This window comes from Euprymna scolopes, chromosome 15, assembly GCF_053919585.1.
Source record: "Euprymna scolopes isolate OS-2025 chromosome 15, ASM5391958v1, whole genome shotgun sequence".
Classification (NCBI taxonomy): Eukaryota; Metazoa; Mollusca; class Cephalopoda; order Sepiida; family Sepiolidae; genus Euprymna; species Euprymna scolopes.
The window spans coordinates 84678740-84688022 of NC_136496.1; the positions used below are offsets into that span (position 1 = coordinate 84678740).

A 9283-nucleotide genomic window follows, 5' to 3' on the forward strand; every position below is an offset into this window, starting at 1 on the left:
GCGTGTGTTCGCAAGCTTACCTACTCCAAGCACTTAACAACAAATAAAAATCAAATAGATAAACCGAATCATAGCCCCCCACCTCCCAACCTAAGCGAACACCCAACAGGTCAAGAAATCATCTCACCAACGAGGCGCCATCAACCTAAACCTGAGGACTCGAAATTTAAAGTAACCCTCTCCCCTTCCCCAACATATCTCCCTCCTCCCTCCATGTACCACACAAGCGATGAACTTCCCAGACCTCCCACAACCACCGAATGTCCTTAAACTCCAAAACTAAAACTTTACCGACATACCAAGCACCCCCTCCCACTTCTTCCCCTTGTTCCCTTCCTCTTTTTCCGCTTTTCTCTTGCACCCCTCCCCTGACACCATTCACCCTTTCATTCCACCATAAACGAACATTTCTGTAAAAGTCTGAGGAAGCTACATGACGGCCAAAAATACGGCCGTGTAGCCGAAACAAAAATGTAACTTAACAGAAAAATACGGTAATAAAAAATAAAACGCATATTTGCTCTACAACAGTATTGAGCACTTTCTTCAGTTTTTATAATCACCATTTCTACTAAATATATATATATATATAAATTCTCTCTCTCTCCCTCTGTATATATATATATATATATATATATATATATATATATATATATATATATATATATATATATATATATATATAGGGACACACACACACACATAAATATAATTTGTTTTGTCCAAGAAATTGGTGTGGTCGGCAAACAAGTATAGCATCAGTCAACAAGAGATTAAATTCGAGTAACATTATATCTTTTTGAAATTCAATGTATTTCGGTTAACTGTAAAATGACGAGTTTACAAGAAACTTAATGCATTTGTAATTCTGAAGTGAACATGTTGCCAACATGGATGTAAACACATTAATGAGGCGATTAATCGCACAACCACATTAGTAATCAATCGCAGACGTACATTCTCTCTCTTACACACACATACACACACACGCACACACACACACACACACACACATATATATATATATATATATATATATATATATATATATCAAATAGCAAATACAGCTTATATGTATAAAAAAAGTGCTTATTCTGCCCTGCACTTATGTTTGATTACTAAATTTCGCGTCGATTACACATATCAAGAATATATTTAAATAAGTCCGATTTAGTTTCATATGAAATATAAGCGGCGATAAAAATGACAGGTGCAGTCAATAATTTTGAATTTTTTTAAATGTTTTTAAGTGTATCAATGTTTTATTTTGTTCGTTTATATATAAAAACAATATATATATATATATATATATATATATATATATATATATATATATATATATATATAATATCGTCCGTTAATGAGTAACCAGATATTTCCGCTGACAGAATCTATATATCTATAAAAGTGAACGTGTCTGTGTGCATGCGTCTGTGTGTCTGTCTATCTGTGTACACTTCCCTACGCAATAACTCTGTCAATTTTCAGCCTATAGACTCGAAATTTGATATACATGGTATTGAGATTTGGGAAAATCTTTTGAATCAGATTTCGGCCAGAAATCCGGCTCTTAAGGGGGTCAAAGTTCAAGGATTTGAACTTTGAGAACTCTACCAAACTCGTCAACATATTTTGGCTCTTACACTTGTAATTTTAGATATAAATTCCTTGGACACGGATCTAACCAAATACATTGATTTGAGCCTAAAACAATAAATGTTAAGGGGTCATAATAGGGGTCAAATTTTAAAAAAATCTCCGCTTTTTTTTGCTCAACATACACGTTGAAACAACTGGGCAACGCCGGAATGAAATGCTAGTATATCTAGAAATGTGAAAGTGTATGTCTGTCTGTCTGTCTGTCTGTCTGTGTTACATAAGGGAGGGAGAAAAAGAGGATTTGGACTTGGACACTTTACTTGAGGGATACTGGTACCCTGGTGATGACGTGTCCATTTTACTAATGAAGAGAAGAAGTTTACGACGATGAGAGAGAGAGAGATATTACAAGTGTTAAGAGACGAGAGAACGGGACCCAAGATCCCTTAAACCGTTTGACTAGTGGTTAGGACACTTGTTGTGGATGTATGTGTTTGAATTAAAGAAGATTCATACCTGGTCCGCTGCTCTAGCAGTATCAGAATTTTTGTAGGAATTTTTGACACCCCTAACACGAAACTGCGAATACAATATAAAAATCTCGTAATTTCTCTGTTAAAAGTGGGTTATTTATTTTCTTTATGGATTATACTTCCAAAATAAACTATTACAGTTGTTTTAAAAGTAATAAAAATATTTTTTTTTTTTTTAAAACAGTAATGAATTTTCCGAACTCAATATTTTTCAATTTTTAAACTCAATATTTTTAAATTTTTAAATTTTAAAAATCTATCAAAATTTTTCTATTGATTCTATTTTTACGATATTTTCAGGGTCAATGTGAAATTTTATGTTCTTTCCAATAAACCGAATATAATATTTTAGAAAAACGTTTTTTTTAAATTCACGCCCCCCCATTTTCACGCCCCCCCATTTTCACGCCCCCCCCATTTTGAAATGTCTATTAAAAAGTAAATAATTAATTTATGTTTAATAGGTTTATATATCACAAATTGAAGAGAAAAGGTCAATAAATAATATATTCAAATTTAAAACAAAAAAAAAATCAGTTTTTTAGAAATTTACCTGTAAAGTCCGAAGTTTAAAACCTTATTTTATAAGAACACATTTTTTCTTTTTGTCTTTTTTTTTTTTTTTAATGAAACCTTGGTCCTTGCTCCTTTAATTGAAAAAAAAATTAGGGCTTGAATTACATTTTTCGAGGAGTTATAAGCTTAGAAAGATAGGGGGTCGAATAATTTACGCCTCTCATTTTGAAATGTCTATTAAAAAGTAAATAATTAATTTATGTTTAATAGGTTTATATATCACAAATTGAAGAGAAAAGGTCAATAAATAATATATTCAAATTTAAAACAAAAAAAAAATCAGTTTTTTAGAAATTTACCTGTAAAGTCCGAAGTTTAAAACCTTTTAAAAAAAAAAACACATTGTTTTGCTTTGTTTTTTTTTTAAATAAAACCTTGGTCCTTACTCCTTTAATTGAAAAAAAAAATTAGGGCTTGAATTACATTTTTCGAGGAGTTATAAGCTTGGAAAGATGGGGTGGAATTATTCACTATTTTCACGAAATTTCTGACACTGCTACCGCTGCTCTGGGAGAGTCTTCATCTGGGTGGAGCTCTCTTGCTGTTTTCGCCGGAATACACAGGATGAAGACAGATGTTGGGTTTTCAACCTTTTATTCTCCCAGGCATGATCTGCAGATGTCGCCATCGATGGTCTCCACTGTGGGTACCTACCACGTCCCACGTCTGGGGCGCGCATCTCCCCCCTTACTTAGGAGAGAAGCATTTTAGACTTCTGCTCGGCTTGGCATTTTCTGAGAGACTCAACGTTTCACCAACCTTGCCACGTAGCATCACATGACATCCGGTTGGATGAAACGTCACTTCCTGCAACGTGGATTAACTACAAAAATATATCTCTGACGTCCTCCCACCCTCTCCCTCTCTCTCTCTCTCTCTTGATCCACTATCTAATAGAGACACAGAGAGAGAAGATAGAGAGAGTATGAAAGAGCCAGAGAGAGAGAGAGGAGAGATGCTCTTTAACATTACTCCACCCCTTTTTTATCAAAATGTATGGTAAAGCCATACATTTTTAATAACTAACTAACTAAACTAAGGAGGGAATACATACGCTACCCGCTGGCAAGAAGACTGTCCTACGATAAATCGATAAACTCAAAATTAAATAAATACAACAATAAAACTGCCATGTAGCGCTACCCTGCGCTCTTCACGGTCAAACTCCTTTATGACCCCATGGCTTCTTCGTACCCATCTCGGGACTTCCAGAGCATCCTTTGCTCCCGGTCGACACTACTCGTGGTCGATAATTTCACGGCTCCTAGCCGAACAACAATAAAACACAAAATCGAGGTCCATCTGCCTCCTACTTACATCTCAGGATTTACGGACAATCTTCTTTACTCCTAGGTAGCACAAAAACAAAAAAAAAAATCCCATCCCAAACCTTCACCATTTCACATCAAAAGTTCTTAATTAATTTACCTCCTCTATGACTATACTTAATTGGTCCAAGAGTAATCAAGTCGGTTTTATTTATTCTACCCCATTTACCCCCCGTGTGGTCAACACACAATGGACACGTCCTCCGACTGTCCATATTAGTTACAGAGATCGCCCATTTCTCTATAACTATCTCGTGCTTCCCTGAGCACCTACCAAAATATGGATTTTTTTTTAATTTATTACGAGGACGTTCTGTACCGCCCTCCACCGAATTAAGCATCCGGAGCAAAAAAAAAATCTGTCGAAACTACAAGAACAAAACAACAAACCAAAAATATGTATACATGACCACCTCGAAACTAGAATAAATACCGACTGACTTCCTGACCTCATTACTCATAATCCAGCAAACCGTCTGCCTGTCCAACTACTGTATTTCGATTTAAAAAAAATCCTTATTCCTTATTCTTTTGTCTTCCGACATCATCCCATTTTAAAAATTCTCATTAATGTTTTCCATGCATAATCCAGTTATCTCAAAAATTATTATTGATAATTGATATACCTCTATCCTGTCATCATCATATTTTTAAAAAATTAAATTACATTGACACCATATGGCAAGACCATCGATGCCCCCATCTGCTATACAAATACAAGATAACAAAAATACAGAAAAAGAAATACAGAAAAATACACATGGCAACTCAACAATATTTAACAATATTCAATAATACTTAATTAATATATACTTAATTAATTCACTTATAACTAACAACTTTCAGCAAAGTTCAACAAAATTATCACTGATCAAATTGTCCACGTAAGCAAAGTTCAAAGGTTTTCTGAAACTAAAAAAAATCATTAGTCTTTTACAATTAACCACAGAATTAAATTAAAAAGTTCCGCTTCTATTTTATTCATATAATTATAATTTACTTAAAATTAATCCAGAGGGATGCCACATAACCAACCTGATTTTTATTTATCACCTAATACTTTCGACAATAGTGAAATTTCTTCTTTTTTTTTCAAATCTAAAATGACATCTTGCTATTCCGAATGCATTTAAAAGTTCACTGTCCCTTATTTTTGTAACACTTTGCTAAATTCAACAATGTCAAATGACTGACAGGTGTATAAACTGTGGACAACCTCGATGTCACTTTGCCTCAACAAATGTTCGTTTGTGTTGTCTTGTCTATTTAAATATATATATATATATATATATATATATATATATATATATATATACGTTTTTTTTCTTTCTCTGTGTTTTCAATTCTTTCTCTGTGTTTTCCAATTTTATTTTTAATATGGTAAATTAATTTTCTTTTCTCTTTTGTTTTTCAGTCGTTTTCAAAGTTTACAGCGTATTTTTAATTTTGGAGTTTAATTTTCTTCTAAATGCGTATGGTATTCTTCATGCCTTTGCTATCTTTTTCAACACATAACTGAATCATTTTTTCTTCTTCCTTCCTTCCTCTCTCTCTATCCTTTTTTCACTGTTCTTCCTTTATTCTCTCTTTTCTCTTCCTTTTCACTGTTCTTTCTTTATTCTCTTTTTCTCTTCATTTTCACTATTCTTTCTTTTTATTCCACTGTCTCTTCTCCGTTTTTTCTCCCTCCTTTTTTCCTCGATTTCTCTTCTTGTCTTTATTTTTCCTCGTTATCTCTTTTTCTCGTTATGTCCGTGGCAATCCAGGTTTCGATATATGCCCCATGCGGGGGCAAGAAGGTCAATGGCACCAAATAACAAATATGTTACATAAGGGAGGGAGAAAAAGAGGATTTGACTTGGACACTTTACTTGAGGGATACTGGTACCCTGATGATGACGTGTCCATTTTACTAATGAAGAGAAGAAGTTTACGACGATGAGAGAGAGATATTACAAGTGTTAAGAGACGAGAGAACGGGACCCAAGATCCCTTAAACCGTTTGACTAGTGGTTAGGACACTTGTTGTGGATGTATGTGTTTGAATTAAAGAAGATTCATACCTGGTCCGCTGCTCTGGGAGAGTCTTCAACTGGGTGGAGCTCTCTTGCTGTTTTCGCCGGAATACACAGGATGAAGACAGATGTTGGGTTTTCAACCTTTTATTCTCCCAGGCATGATCTGCAGATGTCGCCATCGATGGTCTCCACTGTGGGTACCTACCACGTCCCACGTCTGGGGCGCGCATCTCCCCCCTTACTTAGGAGAGAAGCATTTTAGACTTCTGCTCGGCTTGGCATTTTCTGAGAGACTCAACCTTTCACCAACCTTGCCACGTAGCATCACATGACATCCGGTTAGATGAAACGTCACTTCCTGCAACGTGGATTAACTACAAAAATATATCTCTGACCTCCTCCCACCCTCTCTCTCTCTCTCGATCCACTATCTAATAGAGACAGAGAGAGAGAGAAGATAGAGAGAGTATGAAAGAGCCAGAGAGAGAGAGAGGAGAGATGCTCTTTAACATCTGTCTGTGTACATTTTCGTACGCAATAACTCAATTTTCAGTCTATGCACTCGAAATTTGATATACCGGGTACAGAGATTTGCGAAAATCTTTGAAATCGGTTTTCGGTCAGAAATTTGGCTGTTAAGGGGTCAACGTTCAACGATTTGACCTTTGAGAACTCTCCAACAAATTTGGGTCTAAACACTTGAAATTTTATGCTATAAATGTTAAGGAGTCATAATAGGGGTCAAAGTTTTAAAAAATTGACCTCTGCGTCTCTTCCAAATTACTCAGACAATTTCTGGTCTGTACATTTGAAATTTTACATAAAGGGTATTCAGAGAGAGGGCAAGCTTTTTAATTGCTTTGGGTCGAAAATATGAGCTATCAATATATAACTTGATGTATGTATGTTTGTATGTCTGCCTAACACTTTCGACAGAGGCGACGGATTTTCAGTATCTTTTTGAAGCTCGACCCTTCAGACGAAAAAACGAAAAATTTGCCAAAAACATTAATTTCTTCGCCCTCAACTGAGGACTTTTTTACAGGGAGGGGTCCCAAATTTCGATTGTCTAGCCTTAATTTAAACCTACGTCACTTCTGGTTTGGCGGTAGTCGTAATATAAAAGACGTCATGTTTTTCTCCCATTCTGTTCGTCCTTCCCGGTATGAGTTCGAGGCTGCGTTCCTACTATTTTTGTCTGTTTTTTTTTTTGCTCAACAGACACATCCAATCACCCTAGCAACACCGTGCGCTCATGCTAGTATATATATATATATATATATATATATATATATATATATATATATATATATATATATATAATAAGTAAAATTTAAAGATGGTGTAACTAAAAGAAAAACAGGTACAACTTCTCTTCCCATTTTCAGATTGTATATCATGGCTATATTCCATTTTTTATAGTTGATGACTCCCTATTCTTAAGATGAGTAAGAGTGGACTACATTAAAAAATTGACATAATAATTATATGAATGATTCCGCTCTACGAAATAGGTGCTATCTAGAATTAATCATTTTAAATGCTTAGAAAATGAACGGTAATGAAGTTTGGAATATAGACCTTTTGTCATTAATTTGTATATGCTCTGTATTTACATAGAGCTTCGTAAATAAAAGGATTTGTATGAATAAAAGGTGAAATAAAATTGAATAGGCATGCCACCCTATATAACTATATATATATATATATATATATAACTATATATATATATAACTATATATATATATATATATATATATATATATATATATATATATATATATAGGGGTTTGACTATTCATTTGCAGATGGGGTTTTAAATAATTCTGGCATCGTTGTCTTTAGAATAGAGTGATGGTTGTTATATAATGAGGTCCTATATTAGAAGACAAGCAATTCAGCCAGTATTTTAGAATAGGGATCCATGTTTAGGTGGAGGAATCGTTTGTGTCCCAGCCTGTCGAACATTGTCCGACACTGCTGGTGTCATAGGAAAATGGCTATGGGACCACGTCAGAGATTAACCAGGGCAAAGACATGCAGTGTGGTCTCGCTTCCAGGGGACGAGATTTAGTAAGACTTAATGAGTTTTGATGAGATCACGTTTTGAAGTAAATTTTGGAAATCGTTTGTTTTAGTCAGTTTGTTGTTGAGGGGAGAGTGCATATACGTGATTTAAGATATAGCCAGTTAATTTAAGAGCTTCCTATGATAAAGTGTTTGCGAAAAAATATCGATGTGTTTCCAGACCACCGTGCGAAATCGAATAACCACAGCGTCTCAGATTTTCTGTTCTTTCATGTAGGAACAAGATCACTTAGAGAGAGAGAGGGGGGGAGAAAGAGAGATAGATACAGACAGATAGAGAGAGAGAGGCGTGTATATATATATATATATGTATATATATATATACATATAAACAACCTTTACAAAGAGAGAGAATGTATTAAGGTACCTAACACGCAATCATATTTTGAATGACCATTGCTAGATGAGAATGTGTACAATGCTATTTAAATGAATACATAACCGGGTTCAAGTTATGTAAGACCTAAACTTTGTTTTAAGCACATTTGTTGTAAAGTAAAAGAGTTAAAGTGTACGAAAAAAAGGACGTTTAACAAAAACCATGACCATCTTCTATGAACCCAACCTTTTATATTAAACATGGACCTTTTATATTAAACATAGACCGAACTGAATTTCTTTTCTAGAAATCATCTTTGAAATTTATTAACAACGAGTAGATTACGTTTTACTTCGTATGATATCCATTCATGACAACATTTCATACTGATGAGACGACCATTTAAGTGACGCATCTAAAACCATTTATCATCTTTCAATAGAGATGATAATGATAATAATGTACCATCTCTTAATAACAAATTTAAAACTTTAAATGTAAAAATATTACATATACAATAAACATCATCAAGTATGAATCTCTGAATCTATAACGATAAATACTAAAATTAAAATCAAAAATGTTATCATCTCTAAAAATAAAATAATGTCGGTGTAGGCATACAGAGAGATATGACTGTTACCGTCTCTCAGCTTCAATAAACAAGCTATACGTTTCTTATATTTAAATTAACCAGCAGGATATTACTAATTGTTTCTTCAAATATTTTATATCCAATTCCGTATTTATCCATATTTGAAATTCATTTCAATAAATCTGTAATTTTCTTTTAATTCATACACGGGGGGATCAATATGTTAA

At 34.1% G+C, this 9283-nt stretch overlaps 1 long non-coding RNA gene across 1 annotated transcript in view; it reads right to left on the minus strand.

Annotated features, from left to right (window-relative positions):
- The window catches only part of LOC145294241 (uncharacterized), an 80472-nt gene extending 74143 nt beyond the window's left edge, over positions 1 to 6329 (minus strand). The window contains exon 1 of the long non-coding RNA XR_013869853.1: positions 6100 to 6329. This is a non-coding gene — a long non-coding RNA (uncharacterized LOC145294241). The remainder of the gene's footprint in view (positions 1 to 6099) is intronic.
- Positions 6330 to 9283: the final 2954 nt, after the last annotated feature.